Here is a 16,184-nt window from a genome sequence, read left to right as displayed (position 1 = left end):
AATGAACTGCGATGTTATTTTCTGACATACAGTATTCTAGCTTAATCATCTTACTTTGCACACATTGTCTTACATTTAAATATCTTAAATCTGTATGTTTTGATCTTGTCCTAACAGCAATATTTGAAGCCATTTGTATTGCTGATTGGTTGTCTTCATAAACAATAGAATCTGTTACATCAATTCCCATATCAATTAATAGTTGCTTATAAAAAACTAAATCTGTACATAATGAAGACAAACATGAGAATTCAGCCTCCATTGTTGACAAACTTAAATGTTTCTGTCAAATAGACCTCCATCCAATCAACACCTTTCCCAATAATACTACAGTACCCGATGTAGATTTACGTGTATTTATGTCTGTAGCAAAACTTGCATCGGCATATGCAGTTAAACTCAGTACCTTAGGCTCCAAATACAATGCATAATGCATTGTTTGTTTCAGATATCTTAACACACGTTTAGCAGCTTACCAGTGCCTTTCAGTTGGCTCAGCGTTAAATCTAGTTAATTGGTTAACACGGTATGCTATATCTGGCCTTGATCAATTACTGAGATAAGATAAGCTACCAATCAAGGACTGATAAATGTTCTTATCAAAAACAGGACTTTGAACATCACTATGGCTAAACTCCTGGCTCATCGGTGTTTTTAGCTGGTTTACAAAGTTCCATTTTAAAACTTTTTAGTAATTGGTTATTTTTATCTGCCTGTGAGATCTTATATCCTCCCCTAGCTTTATCTATCTTTAAACCAAGATATTGTTTAATTTCTCCTGTTTTATCTTAAATTTCTACTCTAACAGTGAAATTATTTTAGTAGCTTCTTCTTCAGTTTTGGTGATTAATGCTATGTCATCAGTAAACAATAGCAACAATGAAATTATACCATTACTTTCTTTTTTAAACAAACATGGATCAGCCATGCCAGCTACAAAACCTATCTTAGTTAATTCCTTAACTATACATTGGTTCCACTCATATCCTGATTGCTTTAAGCCATAAAGACTCTTTTTCAATCTCCAACAATCAGTTGTATTATCATTTTTAATACCTAAAGGTTTCTTTAAATATATAGTGTGTTGCAACAGTGCATGCAGATATGCCGTTTCTACATCTAAATGATTTACAATGTATTTCTCCTTAGCAGCCCACACTAATGCTACTCGTAATGTAGTAGCCTTCAGACTAGGTGCAAACACCTCATCATAGTCATTTGCTGTATGATTGAACCCTTGTGCTACTAACCTGGCTTTATGGGTAACAGTCCCATCTACACTAGTCTTAAGTTTATAAACCCATTTACATCCTATGGCATGTTTACCAGATGGTAACTTAACATTTTCGTATACCTCTAACTTTTTTAATGATTCCAGTTCCTTATCCATTGCTTCCTGCCAAGCAGCCTGATCCTTAGCACGATAGTTTTAGTTCATTATAATTACTTGGAACTGTATTCACTTGGCATACAACACTAGCCTGATATCTATCAGGTGGTCGTGTTACTTGGGTTGAACGTCTTGGTAATACAAGGCTAACTGGTGGACTTTCCTGTGCCACCTGCTCCTGTTCTTCTACTTCCTCCTGTGCCTGAACTCCTACTTCCTCCTGTGCTTCCTCTTTAATGGCTATTTGTGGTTTATTTATTTTATCTTTAGCAACTATTTGGGTGTCAATAATAATATCATTTCTGGATTCCGGTTCCAGTTTATCCCACCCAACGTGCTCAAGAAATTTAGCACTAGCGCTACAGTAAACATGAGCTGTGCCTTGATCCCAGAATCTAAACGATCTATGGTTGGCCTCATAACCTACGAAAAATAACTTCTTAGCCCTATGTTGCCCTTTCATTCTTACTTGTGAGGGAACATGTACCCATGCTGGTGCTCCAAATGTGTGTAGGTAACTTAAATTTGGTTTTTTGCCATGCCAACGAGTGAATGGCAATTCTCCATTTGTTAACTACATTGTTTAACACATGATTGCTACACATTATGGCCTCACCCCAGTGTTTCAGGTAAACCTGAATCAGATAACATAGTGCGAGCCATGGCTTGTAATGTTTGCCCTCTTCATTCTACAAATGAGTTATGTTGTGGTCTGTAAGGTGCAGAACGTTTATGCTCGACACCAGCCAATTTCAACATAGTTTGGAATCTTTTGTTAACAAATTCAGTCCCATTATCAGTAACTAAAGTAATTACTTTACTCCTCATTTTTCTCTCAGCAAACCTTAGCCAGTTAAAGAAATGTTGGAATGTTTCTGTTTTGTTTTTCATGAGATAGCAGAAACCGTACCGTGAATAATGGTCCATTATACTCAAAACATAGCAGGCACCTCCCAAACTAGGTTTCTTAGGACCAATTATGTCAGCAAACACAACCTCTAAAGGTTCTTTGGTCTTAAACCCATTTAGTCTGTTTGCTGGAATAACCTTGCTTTTCTCCTGGCTACAAGCATTACAGTTTGTGTAATGCTACAGGGTTTTAATTTTACTCCGACAATTGAACAGTTTGTTTGAGCATTTTCAAATTAATGTGCCCCAGACGTCTATGCAGTAAATGTATACATTCATCATGTGGCTTAACATTGTTATAAACTGAGTTAGCCATCTGCAACTGGTCATCATGTATCACATATAAATCATTCTCTAAAGTAGCAGTAACACTTTTACCCTCTTTCTCTATTATACAGTTATCTCCCCTAAAGGTTACTACATAACCAATATTAACTAAAGCCCTTACTGATAACAAATTAAATTTCAGTTTAGGAACATATAACATAGTTAAATGCTCATTTATACAAGAACAATATGCAGTACCTTCACCAGTACCTTCATCTTCCATCCATTTGCCAATGATACAAGTTGTTTACCCGTGGACATCTTTACAAACCTGTTTCTATCTTTAGTAATGCACTGCGATGCTCCACTATCAACAACCCACAAATCATGGGTTACAGTTGAATTGCTAGATATAGCTAAACTAACATTCTTCTTAGCCTTCTGGTGATTATCAGTATTCTGTCATTTTCCCTTCTTACAGAATCTAGCTATATGTCTCCTAGCCCCACAAGAAAAACATTTCCTAACAGTATAGGCAGTTGAAGACAAATCCTCTTCTTGTGGTTGTTCCTTCCTCAGTTGGTCCCTATCCAGCCGTCTTCTTGCTTCTTCTAACAATCTTCTGGTTATGTCAGTCAATGTCAATTTATCTCTGGTCAGGACTTCCAGTGAAGATACATAATCATCATAGCTTTCATCCAATGAGGAAAGAATGATGTAAACTTGATGCAGCTCTGAAAATATCAGTTCCTTTTCATTTAGCTCTTGAAAAGTTCTTTTCATGAAGTTCAAATGAGCTAACATATCTCCACCATTCAGAAGATGTGCTCTAAACAGTTTACGTGTAAGATGTATGTGTGCACCTAAACTATCACGAACATAAATCCTCTTCAAATTCTCCCAACACTTAGCAGCAGACTCTTCTCCACGAATATGGACTAACTGCTGGTCACTCAGTGTTAGTCCAATTATACAAAGAGCTCGTTCGTTGGTCTGTTTAAAGTCAGCTAACTTCTTGGCATCATCCTCATTTTCTGGATCCCAAGCATTTACATATGGTGGATCTTGAACTGCATTCCATAACCCTTCTCTACGCAGAAGTAGACTGCACTTCATAGACCAGGAAAACATAGTTTGTTCCATCCAATTGGGTTATCAGTGATAAACTTGTTGAAGTGTCTTGTGCCATCTTTACCAGGATAGTAACCCACAATTAAACAGTAAACAACTCTCTGTATACAGTACTGTGTATTCACACCAACTCTCAGTTATCTGAGCCAGGTATGGCCTGGGCCCATAACCAGTGTTGAGGTAATTCCCCGTTAGGAGAATGAGTGCATACAGGGAGACATAGTGAGAGTGGTGAAGAATAACACACAACCAGCATACAGATACACTGTATAGTAAAATGTAGGTTTTTACTTCCGGTAAACGGTTAAGCAAAGTTCAAACCAGCAGTCCAAGTCATTCACGGTTAAAGCAGTCAGTTTTCAGTCCAGGGATAATCCAAATAACAAAGTCCAGTATCAAAAACAGTTCAGTAACAGACTTACATCAAACCCAAGAACTATGATCAGTAACAGTCAATAGGAACACACTCTCCAGAACAGAACAGAACAGGAACAAGCCAGGTTTCTGGCTCCATCTTATGGCCATTTGAGGAACCACACCCAATTACCATTTTAGCATTCCCTTAAAGAGACAGTATTAAAATGTCTATCCTGGTTTATATATTTTCCAACCCAACTAACTGTTAGGTGACTTACATTCCTAACACCTTCCCACCAAAATGGTCCCTATTTTTCTACTTGCTTTTTTACATGCTTTCGAATTGCTAGGTTGGCAGAAGCTGGGACAAGTAATGGGAGCTTACTCCATTACGCAGCACTAGGGATTTGAACTGTCGAACTGCTGACCTTTCTGATTGACAAGCTAAGCGCCTTACCCACTGAGCCACCAGGTCGCTATAACACTGACAGATAGAACCAGGCAAAACTGGTTAGGTGATTAGTCTGATGAATTATTGTTGCCTTATCACAAAAAGTCTCTAAAAACATATCCTCTGTGCGATTATAATTTATTATAGTTGTATCCCCGCTCATACATTGTGATAGACAAAATGACATACATATGTATCAAGTTCTGACCAATCATTTTTCTTCTTTGTTTGAACATTATATAAAAGTCTAACACTTGGATACATGCTATTTTATTGCTGCTGTAATAGACAAATTGGGTTGGATTTCTCTCATTCTGCCTCTCCTTTGGAGCTCCCCACACTGGATCCTTGTGCCTACCTTATACCAAAAATCAAGTTTATTACAGTCAAAGACCAGACCAGAACAAATTAAAAAACACTGAAGTAAAATCCAGTTGATTTGATACTTTATACCAGTTTTCTGAGCAACTAAAGTTGTCAAAGAAGAGCCTCTTCTCTTTAACCACAGAACCTGGGTGGCAGAGTGGTTTTAGAATGCAGTTCCGGAAGTCAGACTCTGCCCACAGCCATGAGTTTGATCCTCACGTAGCTCAAGGTTGACTCAGTCTTCCATCCTTTCAAGGTTGATAAGAGAACCCAGATTGTTGGGGGCAATACGTTGACTCTGTAAACCACTTACAGAGTACTGTAAACCATTATATAAGTCTAAACACTATTTATATATATATATTGTGTGTGTGTGTGTGTGTGTGTGTGTGTGTGTGTGTATACAGCTCACCAGTTCAATTATATATATATATAATTATTCAGCTTTGTTATTCAGCTTTGTTCGGGTATTTTCCCACGTCATTATAGTTGTGCTTTTAAAGTTGTAGCAACATTTCGGCAGAATCTCATCTGCCATCATTAGGCTTCTGTATTGTGTTCGTCTGTGAGTCAGACTTTTACAGTTGTTTCAGTTGACCTGGAAAACCAAGGCATATACGAAGTCCCCTGTGCATCATGCCCAGCCACATACATTGGACATCCAATAGAAGAATAAGTACCCGCCTGGATGAACACAAAAATGCAGTAAAAAAGCTGGAACACACTTCCTCACTAGTCCAATACATGAAAGCCACAGGTCATAGCATCAACTTCAATGGCACCAAAATCCTAGCCACTATAGAAAACCCCAGCCACAGAATTATCAGAGAAGCCATAGAGATTGAAAAAAGACCTGAAAGCATGAATAGAAGAGATGATTCCACCAGACTGTCAATCATTTGGAAGCCTGCACTCACAAACAAAAAAATCTCCATACCACAAGCCAGGCAAACCCCAGGGCACAAACAGATCCCCCCTGATACCTCCAGCTCAAACACACCCCAACCAGGCACCCAGATGAAACCTAGCTTCCTAACAAATGATAACCGTCCATTTACTCGGAGCCAAGCTGCACTAAAAGCCTCCAATACAGGAACACAATGTTGCCAGCCAATCAAGGCACAAAAAAAGCCACAAAACAGACAGAAGATATTAGAAACATCAATCAAGCAGAACACAGCAAACTCCAAGACCAATAAACACAGACCAAGACTCCCAACCAATCAGGATGAAGAAAAAACCATTCTGGCACAGCAGTAGGCTAGCTCCAAATTTAAAACTGAAACAACTGTAAAAGTCTGACTCACATACGAACACAATACAGAAGCCTGATGATGGCAGATGAGATTCTGCCGAAACGTTGCTACAACTTTAAAAGCACAACTATAATAACGTGGGAAAATACCGGAACAAAGCTGAATAACATACATATAAGTACCCACGAAAACTTAAGAATGAATATAACCAAGGCATATACGAAGTCCCCTGTGCATCATGCCCGGCCACATACATTGGACAGACCAATAAAAGAATAAGCACCCGCCTGGATGAACACAAAAATGCAGTCAAAAAGCTGGAACACACTTCCTCACTAGTCCAACACATGGAAGCCACAGGTCATAGCATCAACTTCAATGGCACCAAAACCCTAGCCACTATAGAAAATTCCAGCCACAGAATCATCAGAGAAGCCATAGAGATTGAAAAAAAGATCAGAAAGCATGAACAGAAGAGATGATTCCACCAGGCTGTCAATCATTTGGAAGCCTGCACTCACAAACAAAAAAATCTCCACACCACAAGCCAGGCAAACACCTGGGCACAAACAGATCCCCCCGATACCTCCAGCTCAAACACATCCCAACCAGGCACCCAGATGAAACCCAGCTTCCTAACTAATGATAGCCGTCCATTTACCCCAAGCCAAGCTGCACTAAAGACCTCCAATAAAGTAACACAATGCTGCCAGCCAATCAAGATACAAAAAGAGCCAAAAACAGACAGAAGATATTAGAGACACCAATCAAGCAGAACACAGCAAACTCCGAGACCAATAAACACAGACCAAGACTCCCAACCAATCAGGATGAAGAAAAAACCATTCTGGCACAGCAATAGACTGCCCCAAATTTAAATCTGAAACCACTGTAAAAGTCTGACTCACAGACGGACACAATACAGAAGCCTGATGATGGCAGATGAGATTCTGCTGAAACGTTGCTACAACTTTAAAAGCACAACTATAATGACGTGGGAAAATACCCGAACAAAGCTGAAGGCCATATATATATATATGTGTGTGTGTGTGTGTGTATGTATATATATGTATATATATATATGTATGTATGTGTGTATATGTATACACACACACTCTCTCTCTCTCTCTCTCTCTCTCTCTCTTACATTCTGTCTCTCCCATAGCAGTCTCCCAAGCCATACTGATGTAGTGAAACCTTCTGGGAACATTGAAATTTTAGTTTTAGAAATAACCGGCAAAAATAATCTCTTCCTTTTCTATTATTATAATTGTCCAGAGTAGGCCTATTTAGGAAGACCCTTGAGTTTAACTCATTGTTTAAAAGGCATAAAAAGAAGTAAATTATGCTTGGATGTCCCTCTGAGTAACCATATTTAGGCCTGGATACGTAAGTTGGATGCCTGGTGAATCTGAGCTAACCATGTCTTTCTAACTAGGTTTGTTATTCACCAACTATTGCAACCAGACTAAAAGTGGGTTGATATTGAACATGCCCCCCCTTAGAAGAAAAAAAACCAGGGTACAAATAGAAGTATTATATTTCAGATGTTCAACTGTTTATCTCTATTTAAATACATAAGGTCCTTTCAAAAGGTCAGGCTTGAAAACATTTATCTGGTCTGATTTGTGTTGCTTAAGGTTGACAAAAATGTACATTGAATTTCCTAATGAAAAGATCACGTGTTGGTTTATAGACTCATGACCTCAAGTCAGTCCCTTTGAGACCGCAGATCTGTATGTTCGTTTGAAACTGCATTCCCAAAATAGTAGCTCAACCTGTACAATTATTTTAAAACCCTGAATACAGATTGTTAAAGACATCTCAGAAGTGCCTGAGGCTCTTTTCTCCAAAAGAGCATTTTAAAGGCTGCCCAGAATATCTCACGGTTTTAGTTGTTATATTTTCATATCCTGAAGAATGCTCAGTTTCGTCCTTTAATTTTTGGTATATCTGGTTCCAGAGTTATTAAACAGATGAAAACATTTTCAGTTTTACCGTTATACGCATTAAAATGCAAATTATCTGACTAAGGTAGCACACGTATGCTGACTATAAATTAGATGCACAAACATCATGGAATTGTTTCCAGGATCTGGGTTAACACATACTAGCCTTAAGCCATACATGGATTGCTTATGGCATTGCATTCCGTTTCAACGTTCACGAATGAAGGTGAATATACCTGTTCCAGGATAATGTTGCAGGATTCAATCTGGGTCGGTCGCCAGGATCAGAGGTTTTGCCTTCTGAGTTTTCGGAGTCATGCTGGAGCCCAGGGAACCTTTCCTCTCCTTCTTCAGGGAACTTCTCTTTAGGCTAGAGAGAAGATGAGCTCTAGCACAAATCTGAAATCTCAGAAGACAAAATCTCTGGTCCTGGTGACCGATCCAGATTAGATCCTGCAGTTTCAACATTAGTGTTGAACACAAATGCTTTTGGCCACTTTAAAGAGATGGTATGCAGGTAAGTATCAGTTTCTTGACCAAGGGAGGCAGCTTTGCCCTAAGAGTTTCTGTGGTCACGTCATGTGGCCAGCCTGGCTGTATGCCAATGGTGCACAGGATGCTGTTACCTCACCACCAAAGTGGTACCTATCAATCTATTTGCATTTGCATGCTTTCCAACTGCTAGGTGGGCAGAAGCTGAGGCAGAATCAGGAGCTCACCCTCCACAGGAGGTCTCCAACCAGACACTCAGCTTTCCAGCTGACAAGCTGACACAGAACAGCAACTTGCAAAAAAGGAGCAGACACACCACCAGCGTAAGCACAGGGAAGAGTAAGGATTATGTCCTCCAGAAACCCACTTGGTTACCATGCTGGGATCCCTGAATTCCTTTTCTGCCAGATCACCTGTTGGCAGTTCCCTGGGGTTATAATAAAGTCTCTTCTAAAAGAACTTTTAACTCAGGTTGGACAGTAGGCGGGGAATACACCCTTCGTCTTGCAACCCGAGTCCCCCAATGAACCACTTGATCCAGAAGGAAGCGCCAAAGAGGCAGCCCCATAAGCACTATCCGCGGAAAGGCAAACAGTTCAGCCGCTCCAACTTTCCGTTATTTTCTCCCCTTCCCCTCCTGGCTAAAGAAAAGGCAAGAATGGAGGGAAAACAAAAGGGAGTTGCCCACGAATGAACCCAGTGAAGAACCGAGAAGGAAAAGCCTCGCGCTCTCCCCCTTGGAAACGGATCTAGGTCTTTTGAGAGGCGACTGTGTGGAGGCCCTGGGTTGTTTCTTGGTTATTTTTGTTTTTAATAGGGTCACTTTCTTTGGCAGGGGAATTGTTTACTCGCTGCAAATGTCAGAGCACTGCAACGGCCTCCCTTCTGAAAAGGATCTTCTGGCTCGAGCAGGGCGGCTGAGTGACTCGCAAGCGCGAGTCTCTCTCCCTCTCTCGGCGCTAACACGTGTGTGGAAAGGGAGGAGCGGGAAGCGCTTGCTCTCTTCCACCCGCTTCCAACACCCCCACCACCACCTACCCGCCCTATTACGGCAACTTGTTCCTTTGCAGGCCGGTTAGCGGAGAGGCGCCTGGAGGAAGCAGGGTGGGGGTGGGAAGAGGAGGGAGACGGGAGACCGCCAAAAGCCCCCTAACTTTGCTCTGCCCCCCCTTTCTCTCTTGTTCATCCGCGAGCTGGTTGCAGGGCTTGCGCCGTGAGGCCGGGTTTCCAAATCAAAAAAAATGCAGCACCGAGGCTAGCTAGAAGCTGCCGGGCTGTCAAGAAGCAAGCAAGGTAAGCGAGCAAATCGCTCCGGCTGGGCTCCGCTTGCAGCCCGGGGAGGCAGGCGAGCGCTTTTAAGGCACACCGTGCAAAGAGCTTTGCGTAGTAGGCCGACGGCTGGGTGACTTCCCGGAATGGTCCCTCGCGTTGCGGCGGCCGCAGCGGGGCCTACTGAGCGCGGGAGTTTTCATCGGAGATCCCCGCCTCGACCGGGCCTCGGTGGAAAAAAAGCCTGTTGATTTTCGGCGGGGACAAGGACCCCAGACCGAATCGGGTGTCTCTCTTTCCGCTTGCTTGCCTGAGGAGGAGCCGCATGAGCCTACTACATCTTCCGCTTTGCTGAGCCCCGTGGGCGGTTGCAGCTTGGAGGGAAAGGTGCCGGTATCAGGGAGATGCTGACTCCTCCTCTCTCCCCCCCCCACCCGCCTTCTTTCCCTTTCCCTTTCCCTTCTCGGCTCGGGCGGGAGCAGGCGGTACAGTGGAGCCGGCGCCCGGATCGGAGGAACGGGGTCCCGGAGGAGGCATCGCGAGGGTCGGTCTGGTTGCGTCCTTTCTGGCTTTCCCCAATTTCTTCGCGCGCCTGCTTGCGGGTTTGATGGCTGGGATCGGGGCCCGGTGAGGCAGCAGAGAGAGAGAGAGAGAAGGGGGCACAGGTGGTCTCCTCACCGCCTGAAACCTGTTGCGAATGGCCAGAGCTTATGTAATTGTTGAGGAGGCTCCGATCCTGTGCAGAAGTGCCCTGCTTTCACTTTTTTTGTCACAGCAGAGACTCCATTTGCAGGCCAAAAATTGTGGCCGAGCTGGTGTTCCCCTGGCGAAGAAATGTGTAAGGTTTTATTTGTAGTAACAAAAAAAAGGGACATTCATACACCATGCTTCTACTTCAAGGGTTGCGTTCTGAGCTTACTATTTTGGTGGCTGTTTTTATACTCCCAAGGGCCTGGGGACTTGTGTGATGTAATAACAGGACTCAAAAGGGTCAATCACCTATGACCCCCTGTAATCTAACCAGCATGGTATATAATATTGGGTTTGGGCTTATCATCTGCACGCATAATGAGGATGAGGTCATGTCTTTCATTTGAGAAAGAAATAGTTCATTTGCTAACAAATTACAAAAAGGTTAATTCCTGCTTTGAGGCTTTTGGTCTTTTTCTCTCCTCAATTGCAGTACCTGAGTGGTTTTTCTTGTTGTCAGTTTGGATATGCTAAATACACAGTGGTTCTTTTGCCATTGTTGACTTACTACTGGAGAGGACACTTGGTTAGGGTTATTAGAAGTAAATGAACAGATGGCAGGCCCCACCATTAGTCAGAGGGAAATGGTCAGTCCAGTACAGCAGATGCTTGAGGTAGAGAGAAATGGACAAATGTAAAAAGCAGTTGAGAATAGACCATTCAATCTGTCCTGAGTCAATGTAAGTTGGAAGCAGGTATGACTAGAACATAATTTAAATTAGGAAAGATTTCTGAATCCAGTTTTTCTATAAAAAAAAGGATGAAGCGAAAAATTCCTTCCTAATTATTATCCCACCATTTTTATATATAATTCAAAGGAGTAAGCATACCTAATAGTTCTGCCTATTTTCCCACTAACAATCACGCTGAGGTGGATTAGGCTAAGAAAGAGGGATGAAAAAAAGTTAGGGTAGATTTCTATTTGCAAAAACTTGGATTTTTTTTAATTAAAAAGATCTTAAGTAAAAAAGGATGCTGAAAAAAACCCAGTGGCAAGTTGCTTCTTTATTTTTGTCAAAATAATATAACAAGTAGACTTTCAACAAGTCTTTGAAATGTCTTTTTAAACCTTCGGATAGGTCTCTGACAAACTATTTTTATTGCTTCTTAGCATGATTGTAGGATCTTATAACAAGATAAGACCACTTGCATATTTCTTAGGTGAACGCTTGAAGATTTGGCTGCTGAACAAGGAAGTAAAATATTTTGGGTTAATTATTACAATGAATGTGTAGATGATATCTTGATAAATTAAACTTCTTTAATTCTTAGTTAATTCAAGGGTGTTACCTAGGTAAGAAGCCAACCCACAAATGTTTTATAAATGACAACAAGGATCAAAGATAGTTCACTTTATTTCCTGTCCCATTTTATTTTAAATTTTGGCCTTTTTTGGAAGATTCTGAGGTGAAGTTTATTTTGCCTGTTTGATACCTGAAAAATTACATGTTTTATGCACCCATTGCAGTCCTAGATTTTGGAATCTCATTTCAGGTTCCTAGTTTATTTTTATAACACTTTATTTCAATAATAAAATTAAACTCTGAATAATAAGAATGGTCTCATTCTCTAATTATTTTCAAAAATTTATTTGAATTTTTATTGCTAGGAGTCAGATTAAGATCAGAATATAAAAAGTTATTTAAAAATTGGAGATGTGCAGATGAAAATCCACTAACATAAGTTATTTCTGCCTTTATCTCTCTTCTACTTTATATGCTGAAAAATATATTTTTTAAAGAAAGCCAGTATTTCTTGATGATACTTAAATATAAAAAGTTTCCACTAGTATAATTCCACAGGTGTGAGTAGCCATCAAGAAGATGTACTTACTTATAAATATTGTTATTGTTGAGGTCACTATATTGATCTTGAACAACTTTACCCAATTTACTATCACGTGGATATGTTGTATTATATTCCTGTGTTCCCCAGCTAGGATAGACAGTGGGTATGGATGGATTATGGTATTCATGCCAGTCTAGGATCCAAGACTTCCCTTGCTGGAAAAGGGAAGTTGCTTCCCAGGTGGAATTATGGGCTGCTGGCGGAAGAGTTGCTGTATTTTCTGTCACCATGGTAATCAATAACTGAGGTCAGTAATGCAAAGGAATTGTATTACCATGGTAAAACAAGCTTACTTCCTGGGCCAGCTCCAATAGGATATTCTAGGGGAGGCAAGTTATGGGATTGACAACTCACCTGTAATTACCTAAAGATGAAATGCCAAGTGCTGAATTCTCGGTGGCCCCTGTTGTGGTGAGAAAGCAGTAACAGTTACGTATATATAAAGGCAGAGGTAGGGAGTAGGCCTCCTTTGTGGTTAGACCAGACAGCTGGAGAATCCATGGTTGAGACCTCAACCCTGAGGCTTTGATAATATACAGATATGCTGCTCTTTGAAAATAGAATCAAGTGATCAATTAGTGAAGAGCAACTTTTAAACATCTTACTTTGTAGGAATTCAAAGCATTTGAGAACTAGTTATTTTAATGAGAGCTAGTTTCGTGTAGTAGTTAAGGCACCAGAATAGAAAATGGGAGACCATGAATTTTAGTTCTACCTAAAGCTTATAGCCAGCTGGGTGATCTTGAGCCAGTTACTCTTGCTGTGCCCTAGGAAGGAGGCAATAGGAAATCACTTCCAAGATACATTGCCAAGAAAACTGCAGGGACTTGTCCAAACAGTCACCAGGAATTAATACTGACTCAAAGGCTAACAACAAGGTTATTTTTACAAAGAAGTTCAAAATCATACTTACAGTCTTTTGGAAGCCACGTGAAGCAGGAGAGTAGGAGAATATTCACTTTCCATGCGTTCAGAATGACGAGTGACCAGATACTTGTGCAACTCAAAGTTAGCACTAACAAACATGGCTGCTATATCGCTGCTTATTTCAATGTTTGATTCGTAATGAATGACTTATAATTCTTATTATCCAGAATGAAAGAAAAGGCATGTCCATGACAGCGTTTCATAACAGTAAATATTTTCAAATGTTTAGAACTAAATCTACCCATATACTTGTATAGAATCATGTCTTATGATATTCCTTAAGCAGAAAGTTTAAAGTTACATCAGACATATTAATTACCTAGCAGCTGCCTCCTTGTGCCCTTTCCCTCTTTAAACCTTCCCTTTGGCCTGTTGAGGTTTTTTTTTTTCCACACACCCCTGTTCCTTAGGGAACTGACAGAATAATATGAGATCGTTATTTGCTAAGGCTTGGATTGCGAAATATTGCACTGTTCATTGTTTTCTGTCAGTCTTAGTGCAGTTCTTCTTGGAAGGGTTGAGAAAACCAACTGTAAATATTCCGCAGTAATGCAACATAACTGAATAATGATAATTAGGATCCTGAATAATGATAATTAGGATCTGTGGTTTTGTAGTGTTATTCTATGAGTCATTTGCTGTGAATGATCAGTACCAATAACCCTAGGATATTTGTGTTTCTGTGGATATCTGTGAGCAGATTGCTTCTGCATTTAATATCTGTTACCAATATTTTTACTTCAGGAGAATCCATACTTTTCTATGGTATCTATCTTGTTAGATTTTCTTTAAATTCCGCTGGCTTTTCTATTCAGTACCATATCAGAGAGAGAGAGAGATAGATAGATAGAGAGAGAGATAGACAGATTGATTGATTCTCAAAAGCAAGGAAATAAATATATTGTATGCATTTTTTGGTATTTTCCCCCCGTCATTATAGTTGTGTTTTAAAAATAGTAAAAATATACCCCAAAAACCCCAACAACCCCCCACACCAGTAGTTTATGGGGGTGAAGTATTTAAAATTTTTTTGTTTAAATATACACCAAAAAAAAAAAAAAAAAAAAAAAAAAAAAAAAAACAAAAAAAAAAAAAAAAAAAAAAAATATTTATTTTTATATTTTTTTAATTTTTTTTTTTTTTTTTTTTTTTTTTTTTTATAGTGATGCAGTTGGATGTTACATTTGGGGACAGCTACCATATAAATACTTGTCCATTCTTACTATATTCTTGAATGACTTTTCATCATAGCATTTTCAATAATATTTTAACAGTGGTATAAGAGGTTGTGATTAGATAAACTTGTATTCCCTTTGCATTCCTGATGCTCAGTTCTTTTATTTTTGCTATATCTACTGTATTTGTGCAAAAGGCATATATTTACTTAGCTTCGGTGGTGGAGTCTCAGCCTCTGCTGTCCAGCTTCTCATTTTTGCCTCTCTATGTGACTTCATACTTCCCAAATTTACATGTAGCAGAGAAGGTTATTTTTTATTTATATGGTTGGTTTGTCTCATAATGTCAAGCCATAAGGTACTTAGTGTTTTGGTCTTAATATTACTGAGTGAAATCAGGAATGATAGTTTATTAACTATCATTCCTGATTTCACTCAGTAATATTAACTTAGATTTATAGCTTGTCATGTTATACAAACACAGCTTATAGTTTGTTCAATTTAACCATGACGTAGCAAGCCATGCTTACTCCAACTTGACACTTATGTAGAAGTTTTAAAAGCTTAGTAGTAGAAGCTTAACTGCTCTAGAGATCTAGGGAAGATGTAGAGTTGACTGCTATACATTCCGTAGATCAGGGGTAGGGAAACTTGGCTCTTTTATCACTTATGGACTTCAACTCCCAGAATTCCTGAGTGAGCCATAAAAGTTTCCCCATCCCTGGCCCACTGGTTTTTCAGTTGTGGGGGAAATCAATTTTTGACTTGAATGGGACTGTTTAATATACAAATGTAGCCCTAGATCTAAACTTCTGAATAACTATGGGTCGATTAGTGGGATTAGAAGGTATCAAAATCTTCATCATAAAAAAGGTGAACAAGTTTGGGATAAAACAATTCTATAGCTTGTTTTATTTATTTGGAAGTAAGTCCTAACAGATTTTGGCAGGCTTATTTTCAAGGATAAGCATATAACAATTTATAGCCTATCTTGCAGTATTTAACATGAAACTCAATAGGACCTATAATAATAAATCCTTTGCTATATTGATGTTTTGTTATATATTGATATATAACCTTTTAATTATAAAAATAATACTTGCTGGAATCATTGTGGATATAAATCCCTGGTATATCTTTATCCAGGGTAGAGTAAGAAATTTAATGCTTTCACACTTTCTATTTTAGGGTGCAGTGAAACCAGAGAATTGCTGTTGTGCTTATGCTAGTGCTGTGATCATCTCATAAGAGCTAACCCTATAAATGAAATGTCAGATCTCTGGATGCTTTGCATTTGACCACATGGCTTAAGTTTGTATGGGACGCTTATGAGAAGCAATACCTAGAAGATGAAGCTGTAGTACCGTGTTTCTCATATAATAAGGCTGGGTCTTATTTTTTTTTGAGCCCTGAAAAAATGGCTAGGCCGTCTTTTCGGGGGTGACTTAATTCCCCCTCCTTGCATCTTTGGGTGAGTGGGCGGCGACGGCTTGGATGTTGACCTCGGCGTTGGTATCTTCGTATCGGGGTCAATGCAGGCAGCACCATATCCAGGTGTGCAACAAAAGTACTTCCTAGTGGCAAGCCCCCCCACCATTCCCCCCCATTTCACATGTTTTAATATAGGCCTTAATTTGGGGGGGGAGG

General features: G+C 39.8%; 1 protein-coding gene across 7 annotated transcripts in view; it reads left to right on the top strand.

Annotated features, from left to right (window-relative positions):
- Positions 1–9,523: 9,523 nt before the first annotated feature.
- GPD2 (glycerol-3-phosphate dehydrogenase 2) overlaps positions 9,524–16,184 on the top strand; it is a 116,130-nt gene continuing 109,469 nt past the window's right edge. For 4 of the 7 annotated variants that reach the window (XR_015746536.1, XM_087949956.1, XM_087949952.1 and 1 more), the window contains exon 1: positions 10,236–10,381. The gene's annotated coding sequence lies outside the window, so the exon portion shown is untranslated. The other 3 variants (XM_087949953.1, XM_087949951.1, XM_087949954.1) reach the window with 3 other exon arrangements.

The sequence above is a fragment of the Notechis scutatus genome, chromosome 1 (genome assembly GCF_049901735.1).
Source record: "Notechis scutatus isolate UNSWTSFEM ecotype Mainland chromosome 1, rNotScu1.2, whole genome shotgun sequence".
Classification (NCBI taxonomy): domain Eukaryota; kingdom Metazoa; phylum Chordata; class Lepidosauria; order Squamata; family Elapidae; genus Notechis; species Notechis scutatus.
The sequence above is the reverse complement of the archived record's forward strand: the minus strand, read 5'-3'. Positions and strand labels throughout refer to the sequence as shown.